At 39.4% G+C, this 23,764-nt stretch overlaps 1 protein-coding gene across 2 annotated transcripts in view; it reads right to left on the bottom strand.

Moving 5' to 3' along the window:
- Positions 1–1,251: 1,251 nt before the first annotated feature.
- The window catches only part of PRELID2 (PRELI domain containing 2), a 336,098-nt gene continuing 313,585 nt past the window's right edge, over positions 1,252–23,764 (bottom strand). The window contains exons 9-10 of one of the 2 annotated variants that reach the window (XR_008679908.2): positions 3,515–3,665; positions 1,252–3,233 (exon numbers count right to left, since the gene is read on the bottom strand). The gene's annotated coding sequence lies outside the window, so the exon portion shown is untranslated. The other variant, XR_010133959.1, reaches the window with a different exon arrangement.

The raw sequence follows: 23,764 nt of genomic DNA on the forward strand, positions 1-23,764 counted from the left end.
ATGTTCATAAAGATTACCAAAATTTAGTAGTTTAATAATGCTTTTGTGGCAATAGTATAAGAAAACAGTCACTCTTGTTTAGCGATAGTGTGAATCTATAATCTTTCCCAAGAGAAATTTGGCATTTCTATCTATTCCATATTTAAAATGCACATTCACATTGGCTGAAAAAATCCATTTCAAGGATTTAGGCTGCAGTTACTTTTGCATAGATAGATAGATAAATAGATAGATAGATAGATAGATAGATAGATAGATAGATAGATAGATAGATAGATTAAAAAATGTAAAGATTATCTATTAATAAATCTTTTTTCTCCACATTGTTGAAGTTGAAATAAACAGACACATAGTTGTATATGCTTAGAAAAGTTTTAGAAGGCTGCACAAAAAACTACTCAGAATGGTTAATGGAGGTAAAAAAGCCAAAAATGACAGAGAGTGAGTAAACACCAAGTAGAAACAAAAAGCTTTTATTTCCCCCATTTAATGGGATGGTGACTGAATTCATTAAATATTAGTATATTTTATTTTTATTTTTAAATATTTAATTAATAAAATTAAAAAGAAAGAAAACATTGTGTCTGTCCCTACAGGATTTTGGGATCTAGATATTATAGGGCACCTATCTTCTCCTCTTGCTCATGTTCCTGACTCACTTGCTCCTAAATCAGAGACAGGATACACATTCTTACTAAAATAAGAGAATTGTTTACATCTCAAGAGTTCTCCCTCAAATGATGCAAGGCAAAGGAGAAAACAAACATGCAGGAAGTCACTGGCTTGAGGGTTGGGAACAGAATGGTGGGCCAAAAATAACCGGCCTGGCATAACCAGCAAGCAACATCATCCTGTGACAGGGAATCAGGGATGCCCTTTGGATCTTTTCTGAACTGAGGCTTGACTCTCCATGTTGAAAGTAGTAGAGCAGAATTGAAATACTGGTCTAATGAGTCCAAATTCATAATCATAGTCTGTAAAAAACTGAAATGAGGGTCACCTTGTCAAAGTCAAACACTGGAATTCAGTGGTTTTAATTGAGAGGGTTCCTGCAAGAGGTAAGAGATAGAGTAGGTATTTGCATCCTGGGCTGAAAAAATGAAGTGCATGTCACAGGAAAATTGGCTGTGAGCATCCATGATATGGGTTAACAATTACAACAGCAATGACAACTGCTATGTGTTGAATATGTACTGTGAGTCAGCCATTATGCTAAGCATGCTACAGACACTTTCTCATCGAAAGCTGCAACAGATTTATCAGGTTTATTTTACAGATTAAATACTTAGTCCTACAGTTTATAAGTGGTAGAGCCAGGAATAAAACTACATTGGCCTGATTTTCCAAACCCATGCTCTCAACTACTCTATGACAAGATGCTTTTATTTAGAATTGCCCTGGAATTCTAAGTGGCTTTTTAGAGAGGCAAGGTCACCCAGGCTGCCCTGCACAACAGCAGAAAATTTCACACGTCTGAGCACCCATTATCCAGGCTGCCTGGGCCAAGACTCAGGGCAAGGGCCACCCTGCCTTTCCTTTTGCCATCTCTGAAAGAGGAGTTCTGCCAGAACCATAAGTAATAATGATTCACAAAGTGCACAGTCATAACTGTGTTGATAATTTCTCAAGCTACTTTGGTTTTCTCAAGCTCTTAGGATAAAAACAAACTTTTGCTTTTCTTCATCCTCCTTCATTTTGTTCTCTAAAACAACGTAACACTGTAAAGCAGATGCTGTTTTCTTCCTTTTAATATTGAGGAAATGGTTGCTCTGACGCATCAAGCATCTTGCCCAAAGTTAGTTAACAAATTACCTAACCTCTCAGAATCTGTTTTTTCACTGATAAGTTGGAGATAATATCTAACCCTTAGAGTGGCTGAGATCATATTTCCAAAGTTCAGAGCAGAAAGTAGGCATTTGATAAACTGCACCTGCTCTCGTTGTTAAGTAATTATATTACTTAATGTGATACCATTGTGTGAAGCTGCATACAACATGCATGACCTTGAGCAAGTTACATAACTTATCGGAACACCTTTTTGTCCAAGGGGAGTATTATCATTCAACTTGCTTGGCTGTTTTGAGGACTGAATGAAATAAATGCTCTACATAAAATAGCTACGCTAGTGACTGGTTCACACTCAAACCTCAATAAATAATCATCTCCATAAAAAAGAATGCTGTTGACACATGTTCACCTATAGAACTCCATGAACTTGACCTATCATGTTTGAAAGCAACATCTTTGCTTTCTTTGCTCTTCCCTCACCACACTTTTTCCCAGACTCTTTAGAAATATATAGAATATTAAACAAGACTTTTTTCTCTCCGTTGACATTGCTTTTTAATGGGACTAAACAGCTTTACTGGAGCTTTTTTTCTCATCCTTCAAGTCATGGAGGGCTCTTCCTAGCGGCCTGCAGTAAGAGGCCTCAGAGGAGGAGGCATTCTTGCCTGGATCTTATTCAGAAACACTGATGATGCAATTCTTGGCTCTGGCCACATGCTTGATTGATTTCCAGTACAGCATTTGATGTGAAGGGGAGGAAGAAAGAATCCCTCTCACCCATGGCTAGAAATAATTTCAGAAGGCTGGAGGCAAAGCAGAGGTGATGCTAGCTATCTCCTGGAACTGTTGATAAACCAGCAGTCTCCTGCAAGCCAATTTTATGCATTTGCTTTTCTATCTTTTTGCTCCCCCTACCTATGTCCTCTTACTGGGCATGCTGGGAAAAGCCTCACAAATTTAACTAAGGAAACTCTGGGTGTCCTGTCATCTAATCTTCAGCCTGAGGTTGTAGCTGCCTTTTGCAATGTCTTCTCTCCAAATCAGCATATCTGATTAGAAGACCTGTTCCCTTATGCTCAGCCTTCAGGTGCCCAGTTTTGGAATTCAGCATCTCTACATGAAATATGCCAGATCCGTCAAGAGGCCAGATGGTTCACAGATGCCTGGAAGCAGGGCAAAGTAAGCTGACTGAGGTATGTGGTGTAAGATGCAGCAAACAATATCACCAGGAGGCTGGAAACTCGAAGGTGATGTCAGTCATGTCACCTCTTGATTCAGAAGGGTAATGATGTCAATCTCTAACTGCTGCCCTGAAATCCAGTTCAGTGAAAGCTATCACTAACCACAGTGCCTGTCTTCATAGGAACACGGGAAGCTATTTTTTCATCTGCTGTTTGTGATGTGATGATCTTCAAGAAATGCACATGCATAGCTTTAATTGAGACCTACAAAGGCCAAAGAGTTCAAATGTTTTAATTAAAAAATAGTACCATTATATATTTATTACATGTCTAGCATTATCTCTTCTAAATCTCACACTATTATATCAGCCCAGTCATTACAAAGTTATTCTCATTATACAAACGGAAAAATCAAGAAATGGAGAGCACTCTTAAATACCTTCTTTGCGACTGAAAAGCTAATGTATTCACTAGGAAAGCATCTGAAGGGAACAGAATACCCAACAGACAGTGAATTCCACAAGTGGGGATTGTGCTGTTCTTACGTGACAGTATGATGAGAGATAGGCAGCTATGGCCATTCATTTCGTGGTTCAAAAATGTCCAGCCAGCATCACTGTGGATTTCAGTGGCCTTTCCTTCATGGTTACAGAATGACTGTTTCAACTCTGGGCATGAAGTCTGCATTCAAAATGGCTGAAAGATATCAAGGGACAATGCCAGCATCTCTGTACATTCTACTAGGAAAACAATATCTTCCAGGAACTTTCTGAAGACCCCCTGGTAACAACTCAGTGGTCAGAAATAAATCACACGAACATCCTCTATCTGCAAGAGAAACTGGAAGATAAAGTATTTTGCCTTTCTAGCCTCCATAGTGGAAGCTGACGAGAGAGAGATTATGCTAGCTTGGACTGGGGCTGCAGTGGCAGTAAAATTAGTGAGAAGTAGATGGCCTCAAGAGATATTTTGTGGTAAAAAATCATAAGGCAAATCTTGTAGACTGATTGCATGTGGAAAATAAGCAAGAAGAGGGAATCAGCAATGAATCCTAGGTCTCTAACTTGGTACATTCACTAAGACCAGGAGTCATCAAGAAGGAATAAATTTTGTAGATGAAAACTCATGAGAAGAAGCTGGTGGCTGGCAAGATGGCCGAATAGGAACAGCTCCAGGCTGCAGCTCCCAGCAAGATCAACACAGAAGGCAGGTGATTTCTACACTTCTAACTGAGGTACCCAGTTAATCTAATTGGGACTGGTGAGACAGTGGGTGCAGCCCCCAGAATGCGAGCCAAAGCAGGGTGGGGAGTCGCCTCACTTGGGAAGTGCAAGGGGTCAGGGAACTTCTACCCCTAGTCAAGGGAAGCCCTGAGGGACCGTGCCGTGAGAAATGGTGCTATCTGGCCCAGATACTGTGCTTTTCCCATGGTCTTCACAACCCAAAGACCAGGTGATTCCCTCGGGTGAATACACCACCAGGGCCCTGGGTTTCAAGCACAAAACTGGGCAGCCATTTGAGCAGACACCAAATTAGCTACATGAGGTTTTTCCATACCCCTGTGGAGCCTGGAATGCCAGTGAGACAGAACCATTCAATCCCCTGGAAAGGGGGCTGAAGCCAGGGAGCCAAGTGGTCCACCTCAGTGGATCCCGCCCCCACGGAGCCCAGCAAGCTAAGGTCCACTGGCTTGAAATTCTCACTGCCAGCACAGCAGTCTGAAGTCGACCTGTGATGCTCGAGCTGGTGAGGGGAGGGGAGTCCGCCATTACTGAGGCTTGAGTAGGCGGTTTTCCCCTCACAGTGTAAACAAAGCCACCTAGAAGTTTAAACTGGAAAGAGCCCTCCACAGCTTGGCAAAGCTGCTGTAGCCAGACTCCTCTCTAGATTCTTCCTCTCTGAGCAGGGCATCTCTGAAAGAAAGGCAGCAGGCCCAGTAAGGGGCTTATAGATCAAACTCCCATCTCCCGGGGACAAAGCACCTGGGGGAGGAGGTGCAGCTTCAGCAGACTTAAATGTTCTTGCCTGCCAGCTCTGAAGAGAGCAGCGGATGTCCCAGCACAGTGCTCTAACTCTGCTAAGGGACAGATTGCCTCCTCAAGTGGGTCCCTGACCCCATGCCTCCTGACTGAGAGACACTTCCCAGCAGGGGTCAACCAACACCTCATACAGAAGAGCACTGGTTGGCATCTGGTGGGTGCCCCTCTGGGACGAAGCTTCCAAAGGAAGGAACAGGAAGCAAACTTTGCTGTTCTGCAGCCTCTGCTGGTGATACCCAGGCAAACAGGGTGTGGAGTGGACCTTCAGCAAACTCCAGCAGACCTGCAGCAGAGAGGACTGACTGTTAGAAGGAAAACTAACAAACAGAAAGGAATAGCATCAACATCAACAAAAAGGACGTCCACACAAAAACCCCATCCGAAGGTCACCAGCATCAAAGACCAAAGATAGATAAATCCACAAAAATGAGGAAAAAACAGCTCAAAAAGGCCAAAAATTCCAAAAACCAGAATGCCTCTTCTCCTCCAAAGGATCACGACTCCTCGCCAGCAAGGGAACAAAACTGGACGGAGAACAAGTTTGACGAGTTGATAGAAGTAGGCTTCAGAAGGTGAATAATAACAAACTCCACCGAGCTAAAGGAGCATGTTCTAACCCAATGGAAGGAAGCTAAGAACTTTGAAAAAAGATTAGATGAATTGCTACCTAGAATAACCAGTTTAGAAAAAAACACAAATGACCTGAAGGAGCTGAAAAACACAGCACAAGAACTTCATGAAGCATACACAAGTATAAATAGCCGAACAGATCAAGCAGAAGAAAGGACATCAGAGATTGAAGATCAACTTAATGAAATAAAGTGTGAAGACAAGCTTAGAGAAAAAGGAATGAAAATGAACAAACAAAGCCTCCAAGAAATATGGGACTATGTGAAAAGACTGAATCTACGTTTGATTGGTGTACTGAAAGTGATGGGGAGAATGAAACCCAGTGGGAAAACACTCTTCAGGATAACATCCAGCAGAACTTCCCCAATTCCCCAACCTAGCAAGACAAGCCAACATTCAAATTCAGGAAATACAGAGAACACCACGAAGATACTCTTCAAGAAGAGCAACTCCAAGACACGTAATTGTCAGATTTACCAAGCTTAGAATTAAGGAAAAAATGTTAAGGACAGTCACAGAGGAAGGTCGGGTTACTCATAAAGGGAAGCCCATCAGATTAATGGTGGATCTCTGTGCCAAAACCCTACAAGCCAGGAGAGAGTGGGAGCCAACATACAACATTCTTGGAGAAAAGAATTTTCAACCCAAAATTTCATATCCAGCCAAACTAAGCTTCATAAGCAAGGGAAAAATAAAATCCCTTACAGACAGGCAAATGCTAAGAGATTTTGTCACCACCAGACCTGTCTTACAAGAGCTCCTGAAGGAAGCACTAAATATGGAAAGGAAAAACCAGTACCAGCCACTGCAAAAACATACCAAATTGTAAAGACCATCAATACTATGAAGAAACTGCATGAACTAACGGGCAAAATTAACAGCTAGCATCATAATGACAGAATCAAATTCACACATAACATTAACCTTAAATGTAAATGGGTTAAATGCCCCAATTGAAAGACACAGACTGGCAAACTGGATAGTCAAGACCCATCAGTGTGCTGTATTCGGGAGACCCATTTCATGTGCACAGACACACATAGGCTCAAAACAAAGGGATGGAGGAATATTTACCAAGCAAATGGAAAGCAAAAAAAAAAAAAAAAAAAAAAAAAAGCATGGGTTGCAATCCTAGTCTCTGATTAAACAGACTTTAAACCAGCAAAGATCAAAAAAGACAAAGAAGGGCATTACATAATGGTAAAGGGATCAGTGCAACAAGAAGAGCTAACTATCCTAAATGTAAATGCACCCAATAAAGGTGCACCCAGATTGATAAAGCAAGTTCATAAGACCTACAAACAGACTTGGACTCCCACACAATAATAGTGGGAGACTTTAACACTCCACTGTCAATATTAGACAGATCAACAAGATAGAAAATTAACAAGGATATTCAGGACTTGAACTCAGCTCTGGACCAAGTGGACCTAATAGACATCTACAGAACTCTCCACCCCAAATCAATAGCATATTCATTCTTCCCAGCATCACATCACACTTATTCTAAAATTTACCACATAATTGGAAGTAAAACACTCCTTAGCAAATGCAAAAAAAAAAGAAAGAAAAGGAAATCATAACAAACAGTCTCAGACCACAGTGCAATCAAATTAGAACTCGTGATTAAGAAACTCACTCAAAACCACACAACTACATGGAAACTGAACAACCTGCTCCTGAATGACTACTGGGTAAATAATGAAATTAAGGCAGAAATAAATAAGTTCTTTGAAACCAATGAGAACAAAGATACAATGTACCAGAATCTCTAGGACATAGCTGAAGCAGTGTTTAGAGGGAAATTTATAGCACTAAATGGCCACAGGAGACAGCGGGAAAGATCTAAAGTCAACACTCTAACATCAAAATTAAAACAACTAGAGAAGCAAGAGCAAACAAATTCAAAAGCTAGCAGAGACAAGAAATAACTAAGATGAGAACAGAACTGAAGGAGATAGAGACACGAAAAGCCCTTCAAAAAATTAATGAATCCAGGAGCTGGTTTTTTGAAAAGACTAAAATAGACCACTAGCTAGACTAATAAAGAATAAAAGAGAGAAGAATCAAATAGACACAATAAAAAATGATATAGGGGATATCACCACTGATCCCACAGAAATACAAACTGCCATCAGAGAATACTTTAAACACATCTATGCAAATAAACTAGAAAAACTAGAAGATAAATTCCTGGATGCATACACCCTCCCAAGACTAAACCAGGAAAAAGTCAAATCCCTGAATAAAACAATGACAAGTTCTGAAATTGAGGCAATAATTAATAGCCTACCAAACAGAAAAGCCCGGGACCAGACACATTCACAGCTGAATTCTACCAGAGGTACAAAGAGAAGCTGGTACCATTCCTTCTGAAACTATTCCAAACAATAGAAAAAAAGGTTACTCCTCCTAACTCATTTTATGAGGCCAGCATCATCCTGATACCAAACTTGGCAGAGACACAAAAACAACAAAAATTTCAGGCCAATATACCTGATGAACATCAATGCAAAAATCCTCAATAAAATACTGGCAAACCGAATGCAGCAGCACATCAAGAAGCTTATCCACCACGATCAAGTCGCCTTCATCCCTGGGACGCAAGCCTGGTTCAGCATACCTAAAACAATAAACGTAATCCATCACATAAACAGAACCAATGACAAAAACCACATGATTATCTCAATAGATGCAGAAAAGGCCTTTGACAAAATTCAACAACTCTTTATGCTAAAAACTCTCAATAAACTAGGTATCGATGGAGTGTATCTCAAAATAATAAGAGCTATTTATGACAAAGCCACAGCCAATATCATACTGAATGGGCAAAAACTGGAAGCATTCCCTTTGAAAACTGGCACAAAACAAGGATGCCCTCTCTCACCACTCCTATTCAACATAGTATTGGAAGTTCTGTCCAGGGCAATCAGGCAAGAGAAAGAAATAAAGCGTATTCAAATGGGAAGAGAGGAAGTCAAATTGTCTCTGCTTGCAGATGACATGATTGTGTATTTAGAAAACCCCATCGTCTCAGCCCAAAATCTCCTCAAGCTGATAAGCAACTTCAGCAAAGTCTCAGGATACAAAATCAATGTGCAAAAATCACAAACATTTCTATACACCAATAAAAGACAGAGCCAAATCATGAGTGAACTCCCATTCACAATTACTACAAAGGGAATAAAATGCCTAGCAATACAAATTACAAGGGATGTGAAGGACCTCTTCAGGGAGAACTACAAACCACTGCTCAAGGAAATAAGAGAGGATAAGAACAAATGGAGAAACAGTCCATGCTCATGGACAGGAAGAATCAATATCGTGAAAATGGCCATATTGCCCAAAGTAATTTATAGATTCAATGCTATCCCCATCAAGCTACCATTGACTTTCTTTACAGAGTAGAAAAAAATACTTTAAATTTCATATGGAACAAAAAAGACCCCATATAGTGAAGACAATCTTAAGCAATAAGAATAAAGCTGAAGGCACCACACGACCTGATGTTAAACTATACTACAAGGCTCCAGTAACCAAAACAGCATGGTACTGGTACCAAAACAGATATATAGACCAATGGAACAGAACAGAGCACTCAGAAGTAATGCCACACATCTACACCCATCTGATCTTTGACAAACCTGACAAAAACATGCAATTGGGAAAGGATTCCCTATTTAATAAATGGGAAAACTGGCTAGCTATACACAGAAAACTGAAACTGGACCCTTTCCTTACACTTTATACAAAAATTAACCCAAGATGGATTAAAGACTTAAAAGTAAGACCTAAAACCATAAAAACCCAGAAGAAAACCTAGGCAATACCATTCAGGACACAGGCATGAGCAAAGACTTCATGACTAAAACACCAAAAGCAATGGTAACAAAAGCCAAAATTGACAAATGGGATCTAATTAAACTAAAGAGCTTCGGCACAGCAAAAGAAATTATCATCAGAGTGAACAGACAACCTACAGAATAGGAGAAAATTTTTGCAATCTATCCATCTGACAAAGGGCTAATATCCAGAATCTACAAGGAAATTAAAGAAATTTATGAGAAAAAAAAAAGAACAACCCCATCAAAATATGGGTGAAAGATATGAACAGACACTTCTCAAAAGAAGACATTTATGTGGCCAGAAAAATATGAAAGAAAGCTCATTATCACTGGTCATTACAGAAATGCAAATCAAAACCACAATGAGATACTATCTCATGCCAGTTAAAATGGTGATTACTAAAAAGTCAGGAAATGACAGATTCTGGAGATGTGGAGATATATATAGGAACAATTTTACACTGTTGGTGGGAGTGGAAATTAATTCAATCACTGTGGAAGACAGTGTGGCAATTCCTCAAGGATCTAGAACCAGAAGTACCATTTGACCCAGCCATCCCATTACTGGGTATATACCCAAAGGATTATAAATTATTCTACTATAAAGACACATGCACATGTATGTTTATTGTAGCACTGTTCACAATAGCAAAGGCTTGAAACCAACCCAAATGCCCATCAGTGATAGACTGCATAAAGAAAATGTGGCGCATATACACCATGGAATACTATGCAGCCATAAAAAAAGATGAATTCATGTCCTTTGCAGGGACATGGATGAAGTTGGAAACCATCATTCTCAGCAAACTAACACAGGAACAGAAAACCAAACATTGCATGTTCTCACTCATAAGTGGGTGTTGAACTATGAGAACACATGGACACAGGGTTGGGAACATCACACACTGGGGCCTGTCAGTGGGTGGTGGGCTAGGGGACCAATAGCATTAGGAGAAATACCTAATGTAGATGGTGGGTTAATGGGTGCAGCAAACCACCATGGCACATGAATCCCTATGTAACAAACCTGCACATTTTGCAAATGTGTCCCAGAACTTGAAGTATTATTATTATAATAATAATAATAATAATAAAGTCATGAGTGCACTCTTGGTTTTGTTTGTTTGTGTGTTTGAGACAGAGTCTCTCTCTGTCACCCAGGTTGGAGTGCAGTGGCATGATCTCAGCTCACTGCAACCTCTGCCTCCCAGGTTCAAGTGATTCTTCCACCTCACCCTCCCAAGTAGCTGGGACTACAGGTGTGCACCACCAAGCCCAGCTAATTTTTGTATTTTTAGTAGAGATGGGGTTTTACCATATTGGCCAGGTTGGTCTCGAGTTCCTGACCTCGTGATCCTCCCACCTCGGCCTCCCAAAGGGCTGGGATTACAGGCGTGAAACACCACACCCGGCCATGAGTGCACATTTGTACCTATTCAGAATAAAGAATAAAGTTTCTTTCAGACATCTAAATACAGATGTTGCCAGTTAAATACAAAGATTGGAAGTAAGAGAAGTTGTCTAGGCTAACAATATAGAGGATTAACATTTATGGTTATCAGTCATTTGCATCAGTCAATCCTTTAGTGATATCTCTGCTGTGTGGAATTTCCTATACCAGTTGTTCTCAAGCAGGTGCAATTTTTTCCATGAGGAGATACCTGGCAATAGCTAAAGACATTTTTGGTGTCTCAACTCAGGGAAGGGGTTGCTATTGGCATCTAGCAGACAGAGGCCAGGTATGCTGCTAAACATTTTAAAGTACACAGAACAATCCCTTACAACGAAGGTTTATCCAGTCCAAATTGTCAATAGTTCTGAGGTTGAGAAACTTGCTCTATGGTAAACTCAATTTTGAGCTTAGTATTTCCCTGATCCACAGGGTTCCTGAATGTTCCATTTTTGTATCCCATAACTTCCCACTATTCTGATGTTGCCACGGTCTTTAACTTGCCATGACATCATTTTACAATGGCTTTTCATATCATAACCTGCCCTCAGCACCAAGACTTCTCTGGTGGAGCTGCATGGACACAGATATTATTGTTGACTTGACAAAAGTTATGTTTAAAGTTATCTAGCACCAGGAGCCTGACTTCTTTTACAATTCACAATTGAAGAGTCTCCCAAACACCGAGACAAAGAAAAACTTGTCCTTATAAATAAATTCAATCACTACCCATAAGACACTGAATTTAAGAGGTATCTTGAATGTGCTGAAGGTAACCTTTAGGATGTGTATAAATAATTGCTGTGTTAGACACAATGTTTTATCCCAAGCAGTAACCTAGGCTAAAAGTATAGAGAAAATTGCTTAAAATGGAAATCTGAAGATATTTGAGATACATCCTAAGTTTTTGAGGATGATGTCAATAACAGCCACATACCCTATAAACCATTACTTGGTTTTCCTCTGATAGTTACTTTCTTACACTTTTCTGATTATCCACTTGAAAAACATTAACTTGCCTTACCTATAAAAGCCATACAGTTGCTTCCGATGAGGATTTATTAGCCATATTTATTTTAGAGATTCACTGTCATGATAAACCAATTGAGTAGGAGCTCTTTTTATTTTAGCAAGAATCTAGTACAGGCAATGTACTATTCTTAAGGACCTATTAAAAAGCTCAACAACATGTCTGAATTCATAGGCTCTGATCCAATGACGTGGAGACCAGCAGACCATTAAAATTAATTGAAAGTGCTGAACCATTTCAAGATTGATTTATTTTATATTACAAAAAAATTAAATAAAATGGGAGGTGCTAGGTTAGCCTCTGCCCTAAAAAATTAGTCTAAAATTACAATTGAAACATCTCAAATGGTATTATTGTGAAACTCATTAAGATATATGTTAGGTTTCCAAATCATACTTATGCTCTTTGTAATTTAATAATGAGCTACTCTCATTTAGAAAAAACTTGGCTCTCAATGGTGAGCAAGTAGTCAGGATTCCGATCAATTTGAGCACCTAGTGAGAACCTAGAATATCTTACCAATGCAAAGCCACCTATTTAGGTGAGCTTTTTCTTTCTTTGGGGTGCAAAAAAATTCTGTAAAGGAACATTTTCCCGCTAAACCAAGACTATGTTATTTTGTTGAATTCTGCATTCTTCTTTATTGTTCCTGGCATACAGGACATAACATCTGGAGGCATTTCCCCTGAAGTGTCTAAAGTGACTTCAATAGCAGCCATTCCTGTGTCTTCTGAACTGGTGGTAAAGGCAGGGAAAAGCAGGAAATCCTCTCTATAAATAAAAACATCTGCAACAAAGAGGTAAAAATGACAAGCTTAAATCCTTGCACTTGCCAAGCTTCCCTCAAAGTATCCGTCAGGTCTCATCTTGCACTTCTCTCCCCTTCCTACGCTGAACCACAGCGCACACAAGCCTTCTTCAGTTTCCCAACACACAATGTTGTGCCTCATCTGTTCACCTGCAGTTCTCATCCCCTGAATGTGCTGCCTCCTCTCTCTCTTTAGGCAGCCAGCTTCCCATACACCCATCCCATGTCTTTCTCAGGAACCTGCCCAGCCACCTGGCACGGGGCTGATTCCCAATGTTATACCCTCCCTTGACATTCTGGGTTTCCTATAAATACAATGTGTTGTAATTAATTAATTATTAACTGTATAAATATGTTTTAGTATCCTTCTCCTACTAGAATTTAAACCTCAAGCAGACAAGGATTGCCTGTTTTCATATTATCATCTCATCACTAGAAACTAGCACAATGCCGGGAACATAGTACTCAATATATGTTGAATGAATACATAAAAATAAACTATTAACCTGGACCACATTCTTATTTTACTCACTTGTTTCTTTTCTGAGTATATATAATTGAGCACAATTTGCATTAAACTGCTCCCATTTGACAGGCAAAAGAGTCCCCCTCCCCACCCCGCTATATCCCAAGGGACATAATTAGCTAATGTGTATATAGATTCTAAGTTGACAGGGAGTTAACAAATCTACGGCTTTCATGGGTAAGGACACTGTTTAATTCACAGAAATTAAAGATGAGGAATGTCAGTTAGTTAATCTCAGGCTGGAGAGAAAGAAGAATTGCCAGTTGCTGAGATCCTAGTCATTCTTTTGTGGCATATTTAAATGTTCCGACCATTTATTTATAATGAGGCACAGTGGGGAGCTAAAATGAACTTTCCCGTATAAGCTTTGCCAGCATTTCTGTGAAAGATTGGCACCATCTATCCCAGAGTCTTAGCTATTGCCTGTCACATGGTTACTCTACATGGGGCAGCATGCTCAAATTCCTGCAGGGGCCTGTTAATGCTTGAATGAAGTTGATTGTAGAAGGGGCTCTGTGGAAAACTGGAACAGACTCCAATTAGCTGCAATCAATTCCTGCCATGTACAACATGGGGATCCAGTGTGGTTGTAAAATATTCCCAATTTTAAATAAGTCGTTTTTAAAATCACAGTGTATACTGTATACATTACACACACACACATATATATTATACATATATATAAGGTATATCCAGAATGGATACATTCAAGGACCACCAGGTTGCCAGATCTGCCTCATAATCCCTATCTTTGTTCTTCAAGGAACAGGTAGTTGTCTATGGCAAGAAATGCAGCCTGGAGCAGACCCACGCACTGTGTATAGGGCAGAGAAACTAGTCACAGCCAGGTATCCTCTTGGCTCAAAGTTCAAAGAATACTGCTTTACTTCCCCAATGCCAACACCAGATCAATCCTCCTCTCTCTGAAACCTGGTTGGTGACAAACACAGTCTTAATTTACCATATGGATAGAAAGCACCAGTTCCAACTTGTATTTGACCATAGAAAGGTGCCCTGCTAGAAAAAATTTTAACATCATTCAATTTATGTTCCTTCTAATACAGCCTGTTTCTCTACCAGTGAAAGAAAATTGCCGTGCTGCTTTTCATTTCTTTAATTCATTCATTTGTTGAGAAATTTTAAAAATATAACAAAAAATAGACTAAAACATGTACCTCCCATCAAAAGATAAAACTATTAAAATGTTGTCATATTTGCTTCAAGTTTTTTCTTTAAATAAATGAAATAAAACATTACAAATTAAGATAAAATTTCTTTGTCCCAATTCCTAGTCTCTTCATCTCTCCTTTCTTCAAGACCATTTATTTGAACTATATCTATCCAGTCCCTTTTGGATTTTTACATGCATATAAGTACATCAAACAGCAGCTGTATTATATTATTTTAGGTATTTTATTTGCATAAATGTCATACTACATGTAGCTTCTGCAATGTGTTTTATCGGTTATCACTGTGTATCTATCTATAGATACAGAGACACATACACACACACACACCCACGAGAGAGAGAGAGAGAGAGAAAATGAGAGAGGCACAGAGAGACAGAGAAGAGTTCATGTTTTCACTTCTGTATAGTATTTCATTATATGAATATACTTTCTTTTTCTTTTCCCAAATTATGGCATGTATGCCAGAACATGATGCAACGTTGCCCCCAAAATTATCACTCAGATAAAGAAGTACCCATACACTAGACTTCACAAAGTCTTTCATATTAGAGTGCAATCTTGCATTTACTTTATTTCAAACCACATGACATTGCTGGGGAAGATACATTACCAGAAATAACTTGAAGCAATGTTATCTTTGGAAGAAAAAGGAGGAGGAGGAGGAAGAGAAGGAAGAAGAGGAGGAGGACGAGAGGGGGAGGAGGAGTAGGAGAAGAAGAAGGAGGAAGAAGAGAAAAAGAAGAAGGAGAAGAAAAACAAGAGGAGAGAAAAGAAAGAAGGAAGGAAGGAATTTAACATAGACTAGGTAATCACTTATAAGTAATTGCAAGTTTTGTGTGCCATTATGTATAAACCCTTTAAAGATCACCTTAAAACAATACAGTAATTGGTCAGGTTGTGGAGAGCAAATATATAGCAAGACAAATGAATAAGCCAGCCATCTTAATATTAAGACATGGATCCTTGTAGTTGGGGTAAAATTTCTACAGAAATACAAACTATCATCAGAGAATACTACAAACACCTCTACGCAAATAAACTAGAAAATCTAGAAGAAATGGATACATTCCTCGACACATACACTCTCCCAAGACTAAACCAGGAAGAATTTGAATCTCTGAATAGACCAATAACAGGAGCTGAAATTGTGGCAATAATCAATAGTTTACCAACCAAAAAGAGTCCAGGACCAGATGGATTCACAGCCGAATTCTACCAGAGGTATAAGGAGGAACTGGTACCATTCCTTCTGAAACTATTCCAATCAATAGAAAAAGAGGGAATCCTCCCTAACTCATTTTATGAGGCCAGCATCATTCTGACACCAAAGCCGGGCAGAGACACAACCAAAAAAGAGAATTTTAGACCAATATCCTTGATGAACATTGATGCAAAAATCCTCAATAAAATACTGGCAAACCGAATCCAGCAGCACATCAAAAAGCTTATCCACCATGATCAAGTGGGCTTCATCCCTGGGATGCAAGGCTGGTTCAATATACACAAATCAATAAATGTAATCCAGCATATAAACAGAGCCAAAGACAAAAACCACATGATTATCTCAATAGATGCAGAAAAAGCCTTTGACAAAATTCAACAACTCTTCATGCTAAAGACTCTCAATAAATTAGGTATTGATGGGATGTATTTCAAAATAATAAGAGCTATCTATGACAAACCCACAGCCAATATCATACTGAATGGGCAAAAACTGGAAGCATTCCCTTTGAAAACTGGCACAAGACAGGGATGCCCTCTCTCACCGCTCCTATTCAACATAGTGTTGGAAGTTCTGGCCAGGGCAATCAGGCAGGAGAAGGAAATAAAGGGTATTCGATTAGGAAAAGAGGAAGTCAAATTGTCCCTGTCTGCAGATGACATGATTGTTTATCTAGAAAACCCCATTGTCTCAGCCCAAAATCTCCTTAAGCTGATAAGCAACTTCAGCAAAGTCTCAGGATACAAAATCAATGTACAAAAATCACAAGCATTCTTATACACCAACAACAGACAGAGAGCCAAATCATGAGTGAACTCCCATTCACAATTGCTTCAAAGGGAATAAAATACCTAGGAATCCAACTTACAAGGGATGTGAAGGACCTCTTCAAGGAGAACTACAAACCACTGCTCAAGGAAATAAAAGAGGATACAAACAAATGGAAGAACATTCCATGCTCATGGGTAGGAAGAATCAATATCGTGAAAATGGCCATACTGCCCAAGGTAATCTACAGATTCAATGCCATCCCCATCAAGCTACCAATGACTTTCTTCACAGAATTGGAAAAAACTACTTTAAAGTTCATATGGAACCAAAAAAGAGCCTGCATCACCAAGTCAATCCTAAGCCAAAAGAACAAAGCTGGAGGCATCACACTACCTGACTTCAAACTATACTACAAGGCTACAGTAACCAAAACAGCATGGTACTGGTACCAAAACAGAGATATAGATCAATGGAACAGAACAGAGCCCTCAGAAATAACGCCGCATACCTACAACTATCTCATCTTTGACAAACCTGAGAAAAACAAGCAATGGGGAAAGGATTCCCTATTTAATAAATGGTGCTGGGAAAACTGGCTAGCCATGTGTAGAAAGCTGAAACTGGATCCCTTCCTTACACCTTATACAAAAATCAATTCAAGATGGATTAAAGATTTAAACGTTAGACCTAAAACCATAAAAACCCTAGAAGAAAACCTAGGCATTACCATTCAGGACATAGGCGTGGGCAAGGACTTCATGTCCAAAACACCAAAAGCAATGGCAACAAAAGACAAAATTGACAAATGGGATCTAATTAAACTAAAGAGCTTCTGCACAGCAAAAGAAGCTACCATCAGAGTGAACAGGCAACCTACAACATGGGAGAAAATTTTCACAACCTACTCATCTGACAAAGGGCTAATATCCAGAATCTACAATGAACTCAAACAAATTTACAAGAAAAAAACAAACAACCCCATCAAAAAGTGGGCAAAGGATATGAACAGACACTTCTCAAAAGAAGACATTTATGCAGCCAAAAAACACATGAAAAAATGCTCATCATCACTGGCCATCAGAGAAATGCAAATCAAAACCACTATAAGATATCATCGCACACCAGTTAGAATGGCAATCATTAAAAAGTCAGGAAACAACAGGTGCTGGAGAGGATGTGGAGAAATAGGAACACTTTTGCACTGTTGGTGGGACTGTAAACTAGTTCAACCATTGTGGAAGTCAGTGTGGCAATTCCTCAGGGATCTAGAACTAGAAATACCATTTGACCCAGCCATCCCATTACTGGGTATATACCCAAAGGACTATAAATCATGCTGCTATAAAGACACATGCACACGTATGTTTATTGCGGCATTATTCACAATAGCAAAGACTTGGAATCAACCCAAATGTCCAACAATGATAGACTGGATTAAGAAAATGTGGCACATATACACCATGGAATACTATGTAGCCATAAAAAATGATGAGTTCATGTCCTTTGTAGGGACATGGATGAAACTGGAAACCATCATTCTCAGTAAACTATCGCAAGAACAAAAAACAAAACAACGCATATTCTCACTAATAGGTGGGAATTGAACAATGAGATCACATGGACACAGTAAGGGGAATATCACACTCTGGGGACTGTGGTGGGGTGGGGGGAGGGGGGAGGGATAGCATTTGGAGATATACCTAATGCTAGATGACGAGTTAGTGGGTGCAGCGCACCAGCATGGCACATGTATACATATGTAACTAACCTGCACAATGTGCACATGTACCCTAAAACTTAAAGTATAATAAAAAAAAAAAAAATTTCTAGACAAAGTGTTATAGACTGATTTGTAAACTACTGAGTATCACATGCCCTGGGATACGATTTATATGACTCAGAAAGTGGTTCTTTTTAGATGAGAAACATGATGTCAAAGGCACATGGGAGAAACGTAAGTCAAATCATCATCTAACAGATGCAATCGGAGGAAAAAACACTTCTAAGTTATTATTTTGTACAACATGTAATTTTAAATAGGTATCGCTAACATTTTAAATAAACAGTTGACTTTTCACATCCCTAACAAAGTTCATATATTCAATTTGGCCCCAAACCATTTTTTGATCTTCTCATTTTAAAAAGGAAGGGGAGAGTATTAGCTCAGGCCACTGTAACAAATACCACACACTGGAAGACTTAAACAACAAAAATTTATTTCTCACAATCCTTCTGAAGTTTGGGAAGATCAAAGTGTAGGCATGGCAGGTTTTATTCTGAGGTCTCTTCTTAGCTGGTAGGTGGCCACCATCTTGCTGTGTCCCCTACTTTCTGTGCAGGGGTTGGGTTGGGGAGGGGCAGGAAAGCAAGCTCTATCAGGGTCCGCTGCTATGGTCTCATTTAACCTTAAGTATTTCCATAAAGGCCCTCTCTCCAAATACTCCCAGTATTAGCAACACTGGGAAGTTAGGGCTTCCTCATACCAATTTTGGGAGAACACAAATATTCAACTCATAGAAGGTGTCACTGCGTATTTTTAGTTATCTTATATTTAGGCATATGATAAATTACTTTAAACTTTTCTTTATTATAAATAATGTAGCAACAAACATCCTTGTACTAGTTTGCACATGCACATGGCCACTTTTGTTTGAAAAACAAAAGTTTTTCTGGTGTATATGCCTAGAAGGAGAATTTCACATTTCTTTCTTATTCTGCTAATGTCTTTAGAAATCTGTGCTGCTTCTCAAAGGATTTTTTTTGTTTTTCAGGGGTCAAGGAGCCACTGCAAAATAGGCTGAAATCCCAGGTCAGCTCCTCTCAGAAGTCTCTCTAATAGCAGAGCCCTTTGAAGCACACCACTCTGTGCCAGCCGAGATGATCCTCCCTGGCTGGCTCCCTCACCCACCATTTGTGTATTAGGGACTGGGCAGAGTCGCAGTCTCAAAGTGGCATTCACAGGAATGGGTCATGGGTTGGCCCCAAGAGATTCTGCCACTTGCTTTCAGCCGATCTCTGCAGAGCAGCCATCCTCCCTCATTCATATGGAGTGCAGATCCCAGAACAAGAATCCGTGCGTGGCCTCTGGGCACTCCAGCCAGAGCGCTAGGATTTGGCCATTTCCCGGGTACAGAGAGGCCCCAAGAGGATGGCCCTAGATGAAGGTAAACTCTCCCCTAATTAAGCTAAAGAGTGAAACTAACTGGAGATTTGAGAAACAATAGAAACCATTAGTAACTCAGAGAAGCCGTGGATCCAGAAGCAAAGCAAAGAGGGAAAACGTGGTTTTGTTCTCTATGTGGTAATTCTGTAAGTTTGTCCCTTGCTAACGTGGAGGCTCAAAAGCTGATGTGTTTGATAAGCTGATGTGTTTGATGTCCCAGTGACTTCATTCAATGCAATGGGAAGTGCATAAACCCACAAAACTAGGTCCCCTCAGAAAAAGCTCCAATCCAAGTTTCCTGGAATAACTCGGAACCAACCAACCATTCTGGGTTACAGTCATAGGATTTGAGCAGCAATTCTCCTTCTGGACGGCTGTGGAACAAGGTGGCTGTGAGCCTCAGTTTCCTCCTCTACAAAACAGAAATAATACCTATCTCACGGGTTTACTGTGAGACTAAGTGTCATAGTGCACATCGGACCCCTACCACAGCCTCTGTTACATAGGAAGAGTTTGACGCAAGTTAGCTAATTATATTTTCCTCTCTTCGCTTTAAAAGTAACCAGAACCAATCCTAATGCTAATATCAATACTAATATTAATACAAACACTAATGAGATTAGTCACTGAACATTTATTCTATGCCACTGGGCTGTGTTATCTCATTCAACCTTCACAGTCAGGTTGTATTATTTCAATATGTTCACATTACAAATGAGGAAACCAAGACTCAGAAGGTTAAGTGATTTGCCCAACATCAGACAGTGAGTGACAGGCAGAAATAGAACTCAAACTAAATTAGGCCAATCTCACAGCTCCTTTCTTCACCATGATGGATCCCCTTTGCAAAGTTTCTCCTTGCAATTTGCAGGTAAATTGGGGTGAAAGAAATCTCTAGGAGAATCTGATATATATACACACACACCCTTGTTCTCCAAGAATGGGACAAAATTTAAAGTCCTTAATGATATTGCCTTTTTAAATTTCTAAATAATATGGAGTTGAGGGTTTTTCTCACCTAAAGTCTTTGGTGGTTGATTCACCTCATCTCTTCACTTCGCCTCTACAGATGCAACAAGGAAAGCCCACTACAAACTTTCTTGTTCTTGGACTTGATTGCACAGTCTCCAAATCTGATCAGCAGTTACCATGAGACAGTTTTTGGGTTCTTTTTCTTTTTGGCTTTCTCTCTGTCTTTTAAACCCAGTGCTTCTCTCCTCAGGCAAAAATTAAGCTTTTGTTCAGACTCAGAGGATTTGGTTTACTCTCAATGATTGAAGAACAAGCATGTGAATGTTTTTCAAAAAAACACACATCAACAACTACGAGAAACCAATAACCATTTATACTGGGGTTTGGAATAAATTTGGGGCTTGCATTTAAAGGTGGATATATCTGACATTCTAAAAACTGACTTGAGGCCAAACAATGAAGGCCAAACTCCGAAAAAAAGCAGACACTGCAGCAACTGGAAACCTGATCCATTTTCTTTTCTTTCTGGGTCTACTTCTTTCATTCATCTACTTCTAAGCACCCACACTGTGCGAGGGGCTGGGAGTCAAAGCACTAAAGCATAGGCCTTACGAGTAAGTTGCTCACAAGATGGTGCAGCTAGTGCTATGTCACAGGGAAGCCCAGAGCACCATCATAGCTATAAAAGCCAGTCATTAACTGAGCTCTGCTCTGTGCCAGCCATGATGCTTTTACATGTGTTCTTTTCTTCAATCTTTACAACATGACAAAGTCCTTATTATTACAAACGTAGAAACCAAAACTCAGGTGATGGGACTCATCCAAGATCACACGTGTGCTAAGTAGCAGAGATGGGATTTAAGTCTAGAGCAACCTGATTTCAGAACCCAACCTCTTAACTACTCTGTAACACTGTCAAGAGAGCATAATGAAGGGACACAAAACCTGTAGCGAAGGGTAGTTAGGGAGGTCTTTCCAGAGGAGGTGTCATCGGGGTCTGGAATGTATACACGATGGCCCAGGGGAAAAAGATGGCAAGCTGCTTCCTATATTTGTACATGGAGAGGCTGGAGAGCAAGCTGGGCCAGGCCATGAAGAGCCCAGTATGGCAGGCTAAGATGGGACTTGGTCTGGAAAGTCATGGGAAGCCACTGAGGAATTTCAAGCAGGAAAATTAGATGTCTAGATTTTATTTTTATAATGATCACTCTGGCTTCTCCGTGGGAAATGTTCTAGAGGATGGAAAAACTAGATCATGGGAGACATGTCAGGCTAATAACAATACCAATGATAAAAACAGCAGGTAGTATTCAGCATTGCAATGACTCCAGAAGGCGTGATCAGAGCCTGAGAGGCTATGTAGAGTATAACGAGTACATAGCAGTAAAAGCAGCAGCAGGAAAGATGATTTCTGTTTTTTGAAAAATAAGATTTTCTCTTTGGGAGAAGTCTTTACCCATTTATTTGCAGTGTAATTTTTATATAGTAATAGCTCATCAAAAGCCAACTGAGGTATCTTGTTCATTAGTCACTCTTTATACATTAAGTTAACCATTTAATACTGAACAATGTCAAGGATGAAAAAGAATACTCACCAGATGGTGCAGCCAGGGCTACGATAATGAGAGAATTAGATTCGATTTATATGACAAACAAAGATGGAATAACATATGAGTTGTTTGCCTTAAAAATAATCTAGATAGGTATTGGTGGGGGAAGGAAATGGCTGTGTCTATAAAAGGGTGGCACCAGCAATCCTTCTGATGAAACTGTTCTATTATCTTCATTATGATGGTGGTTATATAAACCCACACATGATAAAATCATATAAAACTAAATTCACACACATATACATACACATAAATATGCAAATACACACATCAATACATATAAAACTTATGAAATTTGGATAAGGTTGGTGGATTATACCAACATCAATTTCCTGATTGTGATATTATACTAAATTTATGCAAGAGGTTACCGGTCGGGGAACCTGGGTTAAGCATACATAGGATCTCTGTGTATCATTTCTTATAATTGCATATAAATCTACAGTTATCTCAAAATAAAAAGGTTTTAAAAAACAAAATAATCTTACTTATTACACATGCAGAATTTTCAAGAAATTTCTTGAAGTTTTTAAAGCCTCTGAAATTCTGAATTTCTATACATTGTCATTATACAAATCCAGAGAGAGACAGCCAGAAAGTTTGTGCTTTGCCCTCAAGGGTAATATTGTATTAAGAGCTTTTACTGTAGAGCAAAACAGTGCAAATCCTGACTCCACTACTTCCAAAACTCTACCACTCACCTTCAGCAAGTTGTTTAACTTCGCTATGCCTCTGATTCCTAGTGAGTAAAATGCAATTTATAACTTTACATACCTCATGGGATTTCATAATAATTAAATGAGTTAATATGGTAAAACACTTAGAAGAGTGACTAGAACAAAATAAGCACCCCAAAAGTGTTAACTTTATTATCTATAAGGCTGCCACGTATCATTTCCTTCCAATCTCTCCAGCTTCTTCTTACCCTGTCATCCCATTACCATCATCTGCTTTAACCATCATTACTCTCATTTCAGAACCTTTGCATATTATGTCCCATCTCCCAGCGACCACCTATCACCTACTCACCCTCATTCAACACGCTAACCCTTCAGCTCCTCCATCCTAATCTCAATGCAAGCATCACTTTCTCAGGGAAGACTTCTTAGACCTCATTGGTAAGGTCAAATGTTCTATTTTTAAGCTCATAGATAGCTCAACACCTCATAGCATTTACCTGAGTTGTAGTTTCAGTATACATCTGGAGAGCTATGTGATTGTCATATGCTGCTCCACTAGATTTTAACCTCTTTGAGATGAAAACTGGATTTGATTTTACTCTTCATAGTATCCTCAGTACTTATCACAGTCCTAGGCTCACTATAGATACTCAGTAACTATTTGTTGAATGACTAAATGCTTAAACAAATAAATAAATCTATAATGACGGAAGCTGGCAGACAGGCCCAACTTTATAAAGGGGCTGTTCACCCAACAGAGAGCAGGTTTCTTTTCCTATCATCAGCTCAAAAGAGAGAGAGCACATACATGCAAAGGGATTTTATATTCCACTGAGAATTTCCATACCTCTCATCTCAA

Source organism: Gorilla gorilla, chromosome 4 (genome assembly GCF_029281585.2).
Source record: "Gorilla gorilla gorilla isolate KB3781 chromosome 4, NHGRI_mGorGor1-v2.1_pri, whole genome shotgun sequence".
Lineage (NCBI taxonomy): Eukaryota > Metazoa > Chordata > Mammalia > Primates > Hominidae > Gorilla > Gorilla gorilla.